This window comes from Tachyglossus aculeatus, chromosome X4 (genome assembly GCF_015852505.1).
Source record: "Tachyglossus aculeatus isolate mTacAcu1 chromosome X4, mTacAcu1.pri, whole genome shotgun sequence".
Classification (NCBI taxonomy): Eukaryota; Metazoa; Chordata; class Mammalia; order Monotremata; family Tachyglossidae; genus Tachyglossus; species Tachyglossus aculeatus.
In genome coordinates this window covers 56,264,770-56,279,786 of record NC_052098.1, presented here as the reverse complement: position 1 = coordinate 56,279,786, position 15,017 = coordinate 56,264,770, and the positions used below count along the sequence as shown (strand labels likewise).

Here is a 15,017-nt window from a genome sequence, read left to right as displayed (position 1 = left end):
GTGGGGTCTAGGAATAGGATCCTTGCTCTAACCCTATTCGTCGAGCATTTGCAGATCATCTTTCCTGTGATGGGAATAAATCAGATGTGCTACTGGACTGACACTCGCTAGCAACACATTACAATTAAACTTGGAGCGCCTTGTGGGAAAAGGCATTGTAGATATGCTGCTGCTTGCTCTGCGTTATGTAAATGCATATGTTTTCATAATAAAATGCTTTGACTGCTTTTTCTCTGTGGCTTCTCTACAAAGCAGCACCCATGTTGATTTCAATGGAAAGAATCAGCAGATAAAGGGGTAGAATGGGGACAGCCTCCATTCAGTATGAAAGATCTCCGATCTCCAGAGGTTCACACTCACTCCTCTGTAGCCTAACCAAAGGCCTATTAAACTGGTGCTTGTTCTTGGTAAATTGGAAGCTCAGTTTGGCCTTGATGCTAGGCGACCATGATAATGAGTGCTCCATTGGGTCCACTGGCTGTCAAGACATTAAGTTCCATGGTGAATAATAAAAGTATTTTTTTCGAGCTGCTTACAAGAAGGTGTGGAACATTAGTGTCATTTTGAGTAACAATATCTATTTCTGAGCTTCTGTGCCCCACTCTTCTTTCTTAATATCACTGAATGCCTGACCTGATTCTTTCCTCTCAGCATGGTTCTAAGCCACATCTACTGTCTGTCTCTGCTAGCACAGTATTTTCATTGCAGTCTTTGAGCTACTTAAAGCTACTGCTCCCTTTTCTTCAGGGCAGGGGCCAAATTCTGACCGATTAAGCAAATGGCCTAGCAGTGCATGGGAAGCACTGTCTTTTGTATTCAGAGACAGCATTATTGACGATGAGATCTTATCCATGCTTGTTGCTGTGGCTGAAAAGACCTATGTGCAACTGACAATCCATTCCACCCTGTAGGCATGAAAATATGATCCTTTGATGCAGTGAAGATTGCCACAATCATATTGTTTTTCTTCCCCAGTGTTCTCTCTTTTTTAAACTGGTGTAGACATTGCAGATGTCCTAATACTATTTTTATGTGTCTAAATCCATGGCTTCTCAAACTCCTGGGCACACAGTCTATGATAGGAGGGTGAGTACACCCACCATATGGTGAGTTCTAGACAGTAAAGTTTTCCTTGAACAAGGAACAATATTTTTGTCCCGCCCAAAAACACCAGCTGGGAAAGGAGAGAAAAGAAGATACTGGAAAGGATTATGAATTAGATTGGTCTCTCTCATCCTCTCCACCTCCTCCCCTCCCACTACCACCCACCACCTGTGACTGTACTTGGAAGCACTTTATTAACATTTATTGTGGGTTGTTTGATTATTCAGAACAAGTGCTATTTTAACCATCTTCCAGGAGAGGACAAAAGCATCAGTTAGGATTTGAATGAGTTCTTAATCAACCAGTGGTGGTTTTTCCTGGTTTCTCTTTCTCTTCCCACTATAAAAAAAACATATCTGAGAACCAGCAGGAACCTGGGCTATGACTGTATTTCACAGTTGTTGGAGTTCTGGCCAGCATGGGATCGAGGGATCAGCCATGTTTTAGAAGGGGTAGGGGCAAAAAGCTCCCCACTTGCCAGGAGCTATCTCACCCTTTAGTTGAACTGTTTTGGAGATGTCTGTGTAATTTGTCATATGTGAAAACACAGCTGAGAAATACCTTATTCACGCTATATGCTGTGGGAGGGGAGGTGGTGGATAGCACGTTTTCAATAGCTGTTGTCTTTGCAAAACGTTTTAGGTCTTTGTTGTTTCTGTAATTTAGAAATCCAACACCTAAAAGTATAGCTAGAGCAATTCTTTTGCACCTTTTGCAAAGGAGATTTTGACAATACTTTTGGTCTCTGAAGTTTTTGGTCAACACCCGGCTTCAATCAATAGAAACTTTAGTACTGCATCTTGGCACTCTTCCTTGGCTTTCTTAGTGTCACCTGTGCACCAAGTGACAAGATGATTGTAGTAATTGATAAGCTTTTAGTATGTTTCAGGCACTGTTCTAAGCACTGGGGAAAATGCAAAATAATCAGCTCAGGCATAGGGCTATTCTTTCCCACAAAGGGCTCATAATCTAAGTAGTATGAGACCAGGCATTAAATCCCCATTTACAGATGAGATAACCGGGACACAGAGAAGTTAAGTGACTTGCCCATGGTCACACAAAAAGCTTGTGGCAGAACTTGGATTAGAACTGAGGACCTTTGACTCCCAGTCCCATGCTATTTCCACTAGTTCATACTACTCCTGAAAAATGGGATCTGAAATTCACCTCCAGAAATCTTGTGTAGCTTTTATTGCTACTGAAATAGATGGGCTTTTGGCTTAGAGCATTTGGGAAACTTAACTCTTTGGCTGCAGCAGATTTAAGAGCTCTGGACTCCACTATCATTTCCATTTCATTGCCTGGTTTAATTCTGAAAGGGACTATTATGTAATAGTTTGAATGTATATTCTCAGAATGAGTCTAGCTGTCACATTCCTATTAGTAGGAGATATAGGGTCCAAAATAACTTGAAACTCCTGTTTGGAATGCCAAAGTACTGATCCAAGGGATAAGTAGTTGAATGAGAACAAAATGCCACATCTCAAGTAAAATTTATCAGCACTACCGGTGGGTGATTTTTACGTCCCCTGCTCTTAATCAGCAAACACAGTTCCGAGCCTCAAACTGTTAAAAAAAAAAAAAATAAAGCTATGAACCCACACCCAGAAAGAGCTATTCAGGAGAAGGGTATTTTCAGCCCAAACTGTGGGCTGCCTAGGAAGGTCTTTCAGGTGTCCATGGTTATGATGGCTGCTGCTGGTAAAATAGCTTGGAGCTAGGACCTTGGTGCTGAGTATCAGTCTGTTCAAGAGTGATGGGAGGGTCTACATTTCCTCCCCCTTCCCCTCAGGGAGAATGTCTTCATGAATGGAGGAGTATGGGGGACTGGGGGGTTTTGAACAGAAAAAACTTGAAGAATATCACTATGATGAATATGTGTGTTCTGTGGAGAAATTCCTGCTCAGGTGTTGGTACTTGAGTACTGCCTACTGAGGTCTGAATCAGGCACAGCCCCACCTCCTTAGAGGTACAATCGAGAAGCAGCGTGGCTCAGTGGAAAGAGCACTGGCTTGGGAGTCAGAGGTCATGGGTTCGAATCCCAGCTCAGCCAATTGTCAGCTGTGTAACTTTGGGCAAGTCACTTAACTTCTCTGTGCCTCAGTTACCTCATCAGTAAAATGGGGATTAAAACCGTGAGCCCCATGTGGGACAACCTGATCACCTTGTATCCTCCCCAATGCTTAGAACAGTGCTTTGCACATAGTAAGTGCTTAACAAATGCCATTATTATTATTATTATTTAGACCAGGCTAGACTGTATGTGAATGGTTCAGACCAATTTAGTGCCATACTCTCCAGTGCAACTCAAGCAAATGTCCTGCTAGCTGTAACATATGCCTTTCCTCTTATTTTTGAACCCTTAAGTTCTATGAAAAATAGCCTTGTTCAGGGCTCGTGCTGAAGGAGAGACAGGAATGCCATTCATTAGCAACTTTGGTTTTCAAGCAACCCTACTCAAGGATGCAGTGCTCACTCCAAATGGGGAGGGGCCTGAAAAGGTGCCTTACTATGTTTTCATGTGTACAGAGTGCAAGAGATTGTCTTAACAACATGCATAGTCATGGATGCAGTCTGAGCCATCAGTACCTCTTCATCTACAAAGGACAGCTCTACACATTCACTCTAGAGCAAGAGCCATGAAAACATGGTGGGAAATACCTGCTATGTCAAGCTCATTGTGGGCAGGGAATGTATCTACCAATTCTGTTATTTTGTACTTTTCCAAGCACTTCATACAGTGCTCTGCACATAGTAAGTGCTCAATAAGTGTGATTGATAGATTCATTGAGAAGAAGCTATTAAGCATTTTAGTCACATGTCCTTTGCTCAACATTGGTGTGCTATGAGAGCTCTGGGTTTGAATTCCTTCTTCTATTAACCCTTTATAATCAGTTAATGAGCCTGCCTTTGCCAGGCTCTCTGAAAAGGAAGGTAGATAATGTAATGGTGGAAAGCTCCAGAGGGATATCTTCAGTGGCTCTCTGTGGATCACTGAGGACAACTTTCTTGGTATCTTAAAAGTTTACCCAATTATCTGTAACTCCTTTAAGGGAAGGGATCATGTCTACCAACTCTAAGTGTATTGTACTCTCCCAGGAGCCTAGTACAGTGCTCTGCATACAGTAAGCACTCAATCAGTGATATTGATTGAGTCCTTACTGTGTGCAGAGCATTATATTAAGTGCTACAGAGTTGGTAGACACACCATTGATTGATTATCTCATGGAACCTCCCACCTCTTATAATCTACAGACTGTGAACGTGGATGTGAGTGGAATTCTTATAGGTTGGTTCTCTTAAAACATGAGGATTAAGGTCTTGACGTACACTGTATTAAGGAAAACTCATCCCATAGTATGTGCGGCTTCACTGATGTACCATGTCCACAGCCGTTTCTTCCAAAACTGCATTGTGTTCTATCCAGATAGATGCAACTTGCTGGGAAAATATTCCCTTATTCCCCAACAGAATTCTCTCCAAAACATGTAGTGAAAATATGCATTATGAAAGAACTGAGTATGCTTTCTCAAAATAGCCACCCAGCTGAATGGAGCAGAGCTGAAGTTACTTCAGTTTCTTGAATACTGTCTATCTAGGGCAAACCACACTAAGTTTGGTGACCTCATCCTTTCATTGTTTATCTTTTAAAATGATTTCTAGCCAAAGCAGCCTGAGTTTGGATAACCGGGGTTCAGATGATGGCTTTTCTACTGTATGGTCTTTGGCCTAAGTGTCAAACTGCCCTTCCTTCAAATAATCAAGTCTTTCACATCTGTCGATGGAGAATAGTAAAAGTTGAGGAGAAAGTATTTTTTGAGCTTTTCAGTCTCCTCTGGGCAGGGAAAAATGGCGAGCTGTAGGGAACCAGAGCTGAATGAAAAATCAGCCCATTATATTTGGGCTTAAATGTTTTTCAGTTAGCAGCTTGAATTTGGCACTTGCACTCACTTGACAGTTAAGAATACACAAGGCTAATTTTCTTAGTATTTATTGAAATGATCCCTTTATGCCCAGAAAGATAGGAGGCTGCTCCACTGTTGTTATTCCCTCAGAGCAGAGATGGAAACTGAAGCTTGGAAAGATTAAAGCAGTGTTGGGGACTGGGCTAGAATGGAGGGCTGTGGATCCCCCCCAAATCCAGGGCTGCGATTCCTGAACCACATCAGATCACAGCTGCTTCTGCCGGGACCCCTCTCTACAAATGGACAGAAAGGAGGTTGTGAAACTGAATCAAGGATCATTCCCCCACCTCCAGGTAAGGATGTCCCCTCTGTGTCGTTGATGAGGCAAAACTCTGTCATACACATGAACCCTTCAATTCAGCACTTTAATGTGGGGTTTTCCAAGGACTCTAGACCTATCCAGCCACTAGACAGTTTCCAGTGCCCCAGTGTTTCCAATGGCATCCTCCTGTGATTTTCATCACATGTACTGCAAGAATCTTAGTCATTTGAAACATTTGTATTTAAGCAAATTCACATCTGGTCCTGAGCCTGATCAGGGTCCAGAATTTAAATCTAAACTCAAATTCCAATATTTTCACTAATAGAGAATGTCAAATCCACATATGGTCCTTGGTTAATTTCAAAGTGAGATGTATAGCTCTGTGCCTGGATATTTAGCTTATTAACATAATTGTCTGCTAATAGAAATAGTGAGAAATAGAAATAACCAGGGAAGGGAGAACCTACTAAGCTTTATTATCATTATTATTATTATTATTATTTTAGCAATGGAATTCAGGACAAAATACAAAGGCAGGGTTCTATTCAGTATGTGCTTTCTAGTGCTCAATGCACAATGTTCTAGATTTGTACCTAAAATTCCTGTAATATTCCATTTGTCCAGTGCCAAAAATACAAATAGTCAGGACTAATTGGTTTTTAATGATTGCAAAATAAGCAATTCAGATTATTTTATTGTCTCTACATTTTTTTTGTTTTTACAGTGTTTGTTATCTGAAAACTATAAAGTGATACCTCATATTTCTGTCCACATCCACTGTTCCCAAACCTCCAAGTCCTCACTGTCAAGGTCTTTGACAAATTTTGAGCTCTTGAAATATATCTTCATTCTAACAATAACATATGCTTCAACAACCAACAATTATTAAGGGTCTCTTTCCTGACCTGGCTAACATAATAATAATAACAGTACTTGTTAAGTGTTCACTATGTGCTAAGCACTGGAGCAGATACAAGTAAATCAGGTCAGACACAGTCCCTGTCCCACATGGGGCTCACAGTCTTTTAATCCCCATTTTACAGATGAGGTAACTGAGGCCCAGAGGAGTTAAGTGACTTGCCCAAGGTCACACAGCAGACATGTGGCAGAGCCAGGATTAGAAACCAGATCCTTCTGACTTCCAGACCCGTGCTGTATCCACTATGCCACTTTACTGATCACAATCCTAGTAATGACACACTTATCAGCTTTGTTTATCTGCAAACGGTCACTTTTTATTTCGGGTTCAGAGGAAGAGAATTCTGAATAATTTTGAAAATAAGGGTCCCTAGTCCATATTAGCAAGATCTATTGGTAGGAGAAAACAAGTTTATTTTAGTCCTGTTTGACATTTTCTTCAGAAACAGGTAAAACCAACAGCCACTTTACTATGCAAAGAAAATGTATAAAGACTTAGTCATCCCTTCAAATTTGACATAGTCTATGTGCCAAAGGAGAATCATTTAACTGAGGATTGCAAATATTGACTTAATTGTATTTGTTGAGTGCTTACTGTGTGCAGATCACTGTACTAAGCGCTTGGGAAGTACAGTTGACAACATATAGAGACGTTCCCTGCCCAACAACGGGCTCACAGTCTAAAAGGGAGAGACAGAGAGCAAAACCAAACATACTAACAAAGTAAAATAAATAGAATAGATAGGTACAAGTAAAATAAATAAATAGAGTAATAAATACGTACAAACATATATACATATATACAGGTGCTGTGGGGAAGGGAAGGAGGTAAGATGAGGGGGAGAGGAAGGAAGGGGCTCAGTCTGGGAAGGCCTCCTGGAGGAGATGAGCTCTCAGTAGGGCCTTGAAGGGAGGAAGAGAGCTAGCTTGGCGGGTGGGCAAAGGGAGGGCATTCCAGGCCCGGGGGAGGACGTGGGCCGGGGGTCGATGGAGGGACAGGAAGGCTGAGTAGGTGCGAATGAGGTTGTCGTTAATGTAACTTGTGAACTAGATAACCTCTTGAAGTCTCTAAAGTATGATTAGATTTGATTATTAGTTCATGTTGCTTTTCCAGATCTCTTTCCAGGTCAGCCTACTAGTAGTAGACTTTATTGGGTTTGGGGTTTGCTCATTTAAAGTTTCAGAAAATTTGGATTGACAAACTGAAGGCTGAAGTTTTCAGTCTTTGAATCGGGTGGCCCACAGTGGTAGATCATGTTAATGAATTCTCTCTCTTTTGTCCTCTTAGCAAGATGATGGCTTTGAATCCTAGACCAGTAATGTTATTTGTGAATATTTCTGAATATTGACAGTGAATTAAGAAACATTCAAAATGTACAGGAAAACATGCAGTTCTTGTCTGCTGAGACCCCAATGACTCCTTTTAGACAAGATCAAGGATAGAAGTTATATTGTGCATATAGCTTTAATTCTATTTGTTCTGATGATGTTGACACCTGTCTACATGTTTTGTTTTGTTGTCTGTCTCCCCCTTCTAGACTGTGAGCTCGTTGCTGGGAAGGGGCCTTCTCTATATGTTGCTGACTTGTACTTCCCAAGCGCTTAATACAGTGCTCTGCACTAAGTAAGCCCTCAATAAATACGATTGAATGAATGTATTTGGAATAAGAACCTTTGACCTAGATGTTAATAAAATTCTTCACTATTTCATAATAACAATGGTTATGTTTGTTAAGCACTTACTATGTGCCAAACACTATACTAAGCACTGGGAAAGATACAGGTTAATCAGGTTGGCCACAGTCCCTGTCCTACATGGGGCTCCCAGTCCAAGTAGAAGGGAGAAGAGATAATTGGGTTCCTTATTGGGCTCACATTCTAAATAGGAAGGAGAACAGGTAGCTGAGGTCACTGAGGCACAGAGAAGTTAACTGACTTGTCCAAGGTCACATAGCAGGCAAGTGGCACATAGCAGGCAAGTGGCAGAGCTGGGATTAGAACCTAAAACCTCTGACTCCCAGGCCTATGCTCTTTCCTCTAGGCCATGCTATGCTCTTTCCTCTAGGCCATGCTGTTATTTCCTCTTGATTTCATTTGTAAATGAATATGATTTCTTCGCATGATTGAACTTTAAAATCATTCTGTACTCCTGAGAAAACTTTTCCATAAAGTAAACCAAGTGAGATTAGACTAATCTAAGAAAAATCCCTAACTGGGTTTTTATATTTCATATTAACCTTTATAAACCTTCAAGATGTCTTCATGCTCAGATCATTATCAAGTTAATGATTTATAATGAGATTTGTTCATTCAAATTACTATCAATATCTTTAGACAGAATATCTGGGTTATATTTATTGATAGAGAGACCGAAAGTTCAGGTCATCTCCAATGGTAACATTTGTTCATCCTCAAAGTCCTGTAACTAAAGTACTTGTACTTTAATAATGACCTACCATAGCATCTTGCAGTGGGGGTTTTTTTGGTATTTGTTAAGCGCTTACTATGTTCCCAGCACTGTTCTAAGCACTGAGTTCTTGACCTAGATCATCAAGGAAATTATGAAAGAGGGAATGAAACACGGTTGTTGTCTTTTAGACTATAAAGGGAATTCAGCACATGAAATATCAAGAAATTTTAAAGAAAATGGTCTAGTGGAAAGAGCAAGGGCCTTTGGGAGTCCGAGGATATGGATTTTTTTATCTCACCTCTGCCATGTGTCTGCTGTGTGACCTTGGGCAAGTCACTTGATTTCTCTGTGCCTCAGCTCATCTGTAAAATGGGGATTGATTGTGAGTCCCATGTGGGATAGGGACTGTGCCAACCTGATTAACCCTTATCTACCCCAGTGCTTAGAACAGCACTTGACACATAATAAATGTTTAACAATCAATCAATCATATTTATTGAGCACTTACTGTGTGCAGAGCACTTAAGCGCTTGGGAAGTACAAGTTGGCAACATATAGAGACAGTCCCTACCCAACAGTGGGCTCACAGTCTAGAAGGGGGAGACAGAGAACAAAACCAAACATATTAACAAAATAAAATAAATAGAATAGATATGTACAAGTAAAGTAAATAAATGAATAAATATAATAATAAATACGTACAAACATATATACATATATACAATGTCTTGTCTTGTGTTATGCCATCGAGTCTTTCCAACCCATAATGACACCATGGACACATCTCTCCCAGAATGCCCCACTCTCCTTCTGCAATCATTCTGGTAGTGGATCCAGAGAGTTTTCTTGGTAAAAATCCGGAAGTGGTTTACCATTGCCTCCTTCTGCACAGTAAACTTGAGTCTCCGCCTTCGACTCTCTCCCATGCTGCTGCTGCCCAGCGCGGGTGAGTTTTGACTTGTAGTAGATTGCCTTCCACTCACTAGCCACTGGCCAAGCTAGGAATGGAATGGGTATGCTTCTGCTTGGCTCTCCTTCCCATAGCCGAGACTGGTAGACTACTGGAAACTCTCCAGGTGCGACCCTGGATACACGTGCCTGTACACTCTTTGCACAGGCTGCAGGACAGGGCCCACCGGCTTGCTGGAATGTGAGAGATCTTGGTGATAGGCTCCATCTTCTCAGTGCATCCGATGCTCACTTCAGGTATCCCTAAGGCACAGCTCACGTGGATCCACTTGGTCCCGCTTCGGGTGGGTTTCAAGGCTCCTCCTCTCTTTGGGCAGAGCAAACACTTGGACTTGAACAAGTACCATAATTATTAACAGTGCTTGGCACATAGCACTTAACAAATACCACAATTATTATTGTTCAAATAGGGGAGTATTTTTGGTGCAAGCTGTTTGTAGGGAAGCATCATGTCTTCAAATTCTATTGTATTGTTCTCTCCCAAGAGCTTAGTACAGTGTTCTGCACACAGTAAGTACTCAATAAATATCACTGATTGACTGAAGAGGGTCTGTCAAGGAATTAATGGATCAAGACTCAGAGGAAAGTGATCTACATTCACAGATGGTGTGATTCAAGGACTAATTTTCAGTCAGAACCATAGGAGCTAACTTTTCATTTTAAGCCCAGGGACAAAAAGAGGGCAGGGATTTTCATAGGGATGGGAACTGGGAAGGGCCAAGATTCAAAGAGCAAACTAGCTCAAAACCCACCATGTTCAATGTTTTTCCATCATGATTAGAAACTCTAAGGCCTTGTCAGAGCTCCTGAAGGCATGAGCCTGGAAAATTTTGGTGGGGCATTGCCCCTACTGAGTTAATGGTGCTTATGTAAAAGATTGAAAATTGCCCCAAGGAAGAGCTGTGAAATGTTTTTTTTTTCTGGGGATCTTTCCAAAACAGGATAGACTCCAGTCAGTTTGGGGTGGCTTAGGTGTGGCTCTGCTTGAAGGTGCAAGGATGGATTAGATGATCTCTTTGAACCCCCTTCCAATTTAGGATTCTATGATTTGGGAAAGTCATTTTTCAAATCACATGGGCAAATTGAGTGAGCTTCCTCTCCGAGGCAAACATATCTTGCATTTCAAATGTCAAACTACAGTAGCTAAGAAAGATATTCATTACTACCTCCCGGGAATCTCTTGTGCTCATTGTCACCCAACCATCCATGCTGAAACTGTTCAGATGGAATTTGGCACAAAGTGGAGACAGCTTTCACCTAAACAGTACTCATCCTCAAAAATGTCATAGGTATTCTATAGAGTCTCTTTGGATTCCATGGGTGTGAGATTTGTAAAAGCTCCCCAATAAAGCCCTATAAGATAGCTGAGGCATTTAAATTGTGAATTAGGTAAATATTTTTGCCACTGGAGACTTTTAGTCTGTTAGTTGAAAAGAAATGGATTGCCTTTCCCCTTCAGTTTTAGCTTCACATCTTCACGTGGCTCAGTGGAAAGAGCACGGGCTTGGAAATCAGAGGTTCTAATCCCGGCTCTGCCTCTTGTCAGCTGTGTGACTTTGGGCAAGTCACTTAACTTCTCTGTGCCTCAGTTCCCTCATCTGTAAAATGGGGATTAAGACTGTGAGCCCCATGTGGGACAACCTGATCACCTTGTATCCTCCCCAGCACTTAGAACAGTGCTTTGCACATAGTGCTTAACAAATGCCATTATTATTATTATTATCTTGCTAATTTCTGAAAGTGAGGCTTTTAGTGAATCTTTGAAAATTCTGAGGCTACTCCCCTTAGCAAGTTTTTCAACAATATGAACACTGCTTTTTTAGGAATGGAGTGCTTGTTATAGTTCTGTTTCCTTATAGAAACAAGGAAAATGAATGATGACATGCAAAATTAATTCCATAGTCAAAAGCCCTCCCTTGAGACTGTTCAGTTTGACACAGTAATTAGGGTACTGCTTTTCAGTTGTCAGAATGTAAACTGTTGCAGTTTTTTTCCTCTTTTAGACTGTTTTCATGTTCAAAATAGAAAACATCTTTGTCTTTCTCTGTAGCTGTCTTTGTGCCTCCCTATTCGAGACTCTGCCCTCTGTTTGGCTGCTCTACAGCATGAAAGAAGACATTCAAATAATCTGAGACATAAACATACATAAGGGCAAACAACAGAAGCATTCAGGCAAACTATTCACTATCACTCTTGCTTTTTTTTTGACCCATTCGCACTAGACTGTCATCTCGTTGTGGCCACGGAATGTGTCTATCAACTCTGGTATATTGTGTTTTCTCAAGTGCTTACTACAGTGCTCTGCACGCAGTAGACACTCAATAAATACCATTGATTGATTGATTTTGGGCCAACTCCCAGAGTGGAATTTATTGCCTTGAACCTCCTACACATCCCAGCTCATCATGTTCCCTCCCTTCTATTGAGGGTTTATGTCAGTCAGTCAATGCCACCTCTTTCAGAAAACCTTTCACCACAAACAAGAAGTGAAATAACTACCCCATCCTAATCCTCCCTTCTGAAGCTTCTGAGAGGAGCTTGATGTTTCACCTTTTACACCACTTTCCACATAACAAACCAAACATGCACTAGAATGCATTCACCATCTAAACACTTTGATGCATTTATTAAAGGTGGCTTTTTAAAAAATATAATTCAATATTAGTATTGTCTCCTTCAAATTTTAATCTATCAATAAATGGTATTTATTGAGTACTTACCATGTGCAGAACACTGTACTAAACACTTGGGCGAATACAATACAAAAGAGTTGGTAGTCACATGCCCTGCCCACAATTTGTACAGCACTCAGTATTGTACCATGCACATATAAATGTATTTTAATAAATTACTATTGATTGTGACAGGAGCATAAAAATACTGGAGACAGAGCAAATGAGTCAGTGATCCATACAGTCAAATCCACTCCTCACCCTGGGCTTCAAGGCTCTCCATCACCTCGCCCCCTCCTACCTCACCTCCCTTCTCTCCTTCTACAGCCCAGTCCGCACCCTCCGCTCCTCCACCGCTGATCTCCTCACCGTACCTCGCTCTCGCCTGTCCCGCCATTGACCCCCGGCCCACGTCATCCCCCGGGCCTGGAATGCCCTCCCTCTGCCCATCCGCCAAGCTAGCTCACTTCCTCCCTTCAAGGCCCTGCTGAGAGCTCACCTCCTCCAGGAGGCCTTCCCAGACTGAGCCCCTTCCTTCCTCTCCCCCTCGTCCCCCTCTCCATCCCCCCATCTTACCTCCCTCCCTTCCCCACAGCACCTGTATATATGTATATATGTTTGTACATATTTATTACTCTATTTTACTTGTACATATCTATTCTATTTATTTTATTTTGTTAATATGTTTGGTTTTGTTCTCTGTCTCCCCCTTCTAGACTGTGAGCCCACTGTTGGGTAGGGACCGTCTCTATATGTTGCCAACTTGTACTTCCCAAGCACTTAGTACAGTGCTCTGTACACAGTAAGTGCTCAATAAATACGATTGATTGATTGATTTGTGGAAAAATGATATGGACAGAATCCCTTAGCTGTGCTGGAGGCTGCCACAACTAAAGAAAAGGAGGGGGGAGAATCCTCTTCTTCAGCAGTGGCAGCTGCAGGTGCCGCTGGCATAATCACCACACAAAACTGGCCCTCAGGGCAATGAGCAAGGATTCTCAGTGTGTGCAGATGATATATTTCCTTGCCACTCCAACGTTCTTATTTATAACCAGAGATCTGGTTTGGATGTTATTGGGAAGCTGCAATTGCCGCCAGTTGGATCACCACCTGGCTGGGGTAGAACTACTAGAGTTGGAATGGTGAGAGGTGAGTGGCATCTGGAAAAAGTGAGTAGCAATAGAAGTGGTATCCCCGCTCTAGTTAGTGTTCTGGGACCCAACAGTGGAAAGAGATGTGGCTTTAACAAAGGAGGTAAATTTGGCCCCTTTGCCCTCTGGTCCAATTTGTCCCATTTTCCTTTTCTCCTCCTTTCTCTCCCTTTTTCCAATTTAATTTCTCCTTTTCTCTCTGCTTTCTTCCTCTCCCTTTTCCATTCTCCTTTTGCCACCCCTTCCCCATTCCCCCCTTTTCCCACTCCCCTTCCCTTTTCTCCCTCTCTCCCTCTTCTCTTTCCTCCCTCTCTCCCTCTTCTCTTTCTTCCACTTCTGGCCCCATCCCTTTAGGTCTGGGCCTATACCTGCTTTGTGCCCCTCTTCTCCCCCTTCCCCCACCCCTATACTCCCATCTGCTTACCTTAGTTATAAGGGTGAGAGCATTTTCCCAATTGAACATAAACCTCTGAAGACTTAAATAACAATGTACTCTGATCCTTGGGTTCATTGATTTGCCTTGTAGCTAACTATGCTTCCCCCTATTTTAGTCCAATATTTGTGTAGGCTTGGAGGTATGCACTTTGGAGAGAGGAGTTTCAGAAATGTCAAGGGAGATGAATAATAGAAATGCTAAAGCACCTTTCTGGACATAGATTATATCTGACTCAGAGTCCCTTATGAGAGCATGCCTCTTCTCTAATGGGCAATGCTCCTTATGAAAGAGTAATATATGAATGAGGATAATAAAGAACAATTTGAATATATTTAGAGCTATTTCTATGACAAGCGAGGCCATTTAATCTTGTGTATTTCTATTTGCATTTTGTCTGGTCATCTGATATTCTCCTACTCCCTTTTTTATTAGTACTTTTATATTAGATGATAATAGGTAACTTTTGGAAGAGATTTTTATTACCCTTTCTACATAACTTGCTGCGTTCAGTATGACAGACATAATTTACTGTATGGTAAAAATCATTTGTCACAATTACTGTTTTGAGACCATTTTCTGTTTGTAGTAATGAAATTGTATGACTGTCTTTAATGCACATGATCCATAATGGCACGGATTTAATCACTCCACTTATCTGGTCATTGACTTAAAGGCAACTTGTTTGCTTTATTTCACCCATTGATGTCTAGAAGTGATTTAATACTGAAAACACAGTGAGTATATTGCGAAGTGTTTGTTACATTGCAACTTATTTTCCCTGGTTTGCACTCATAAATGAAAACATCAACCTTTCTTTATTTTATGGAAATTTGTTTCTTACGAAAGCATTGTTAAATTCTTCTGGAAAACGGTCTGTGAAGTGATTTCCATATGGGTAAGAAACACAGGTGAATGGGGACTGGGCTGAGTGTGGGTGCAGGAACGTCTGGGCCCCAAATGGCACTTAACAAGTACAATTTATCATTATTATTATTATTGTTATTATTGTTTCCACATTTAGAGTTACAGACAAGATCCCGGGGGGAACACTGTAATGATATGATAGTGATTTCAGCAGCCCCCACTACTTTGTATATTTTGCACTAGTTCAACCTTTCTGAGAAATGACT

At 41.4% G+C, this 15,017-nt stretch overlaps 1 protein-coding gene and 1 non-coding gene across 2 annotated transcripts in view; one reads left to right on the top strand and one right to left on the bottom strand.

Moving 5' to 3' along the window:
- Window positions 1-15,017, top strand: part of KCNN2 (potassium calcium-activated channel subfamily N member 2) — a 127,097-nt gene that overhangs the window by 48,665 nt on the left and 63,415 nt on the right. The window lies entirely within an intron of this gene.
- On the bottom strand, window positions 9,616-9,753 carry LOC119948485. Its single transcript, XR_005456877.1, has one exon. It is a non-coding gene; the product is annotated as a small nucleolar RNA SNORA7 (small nucleolar RNA).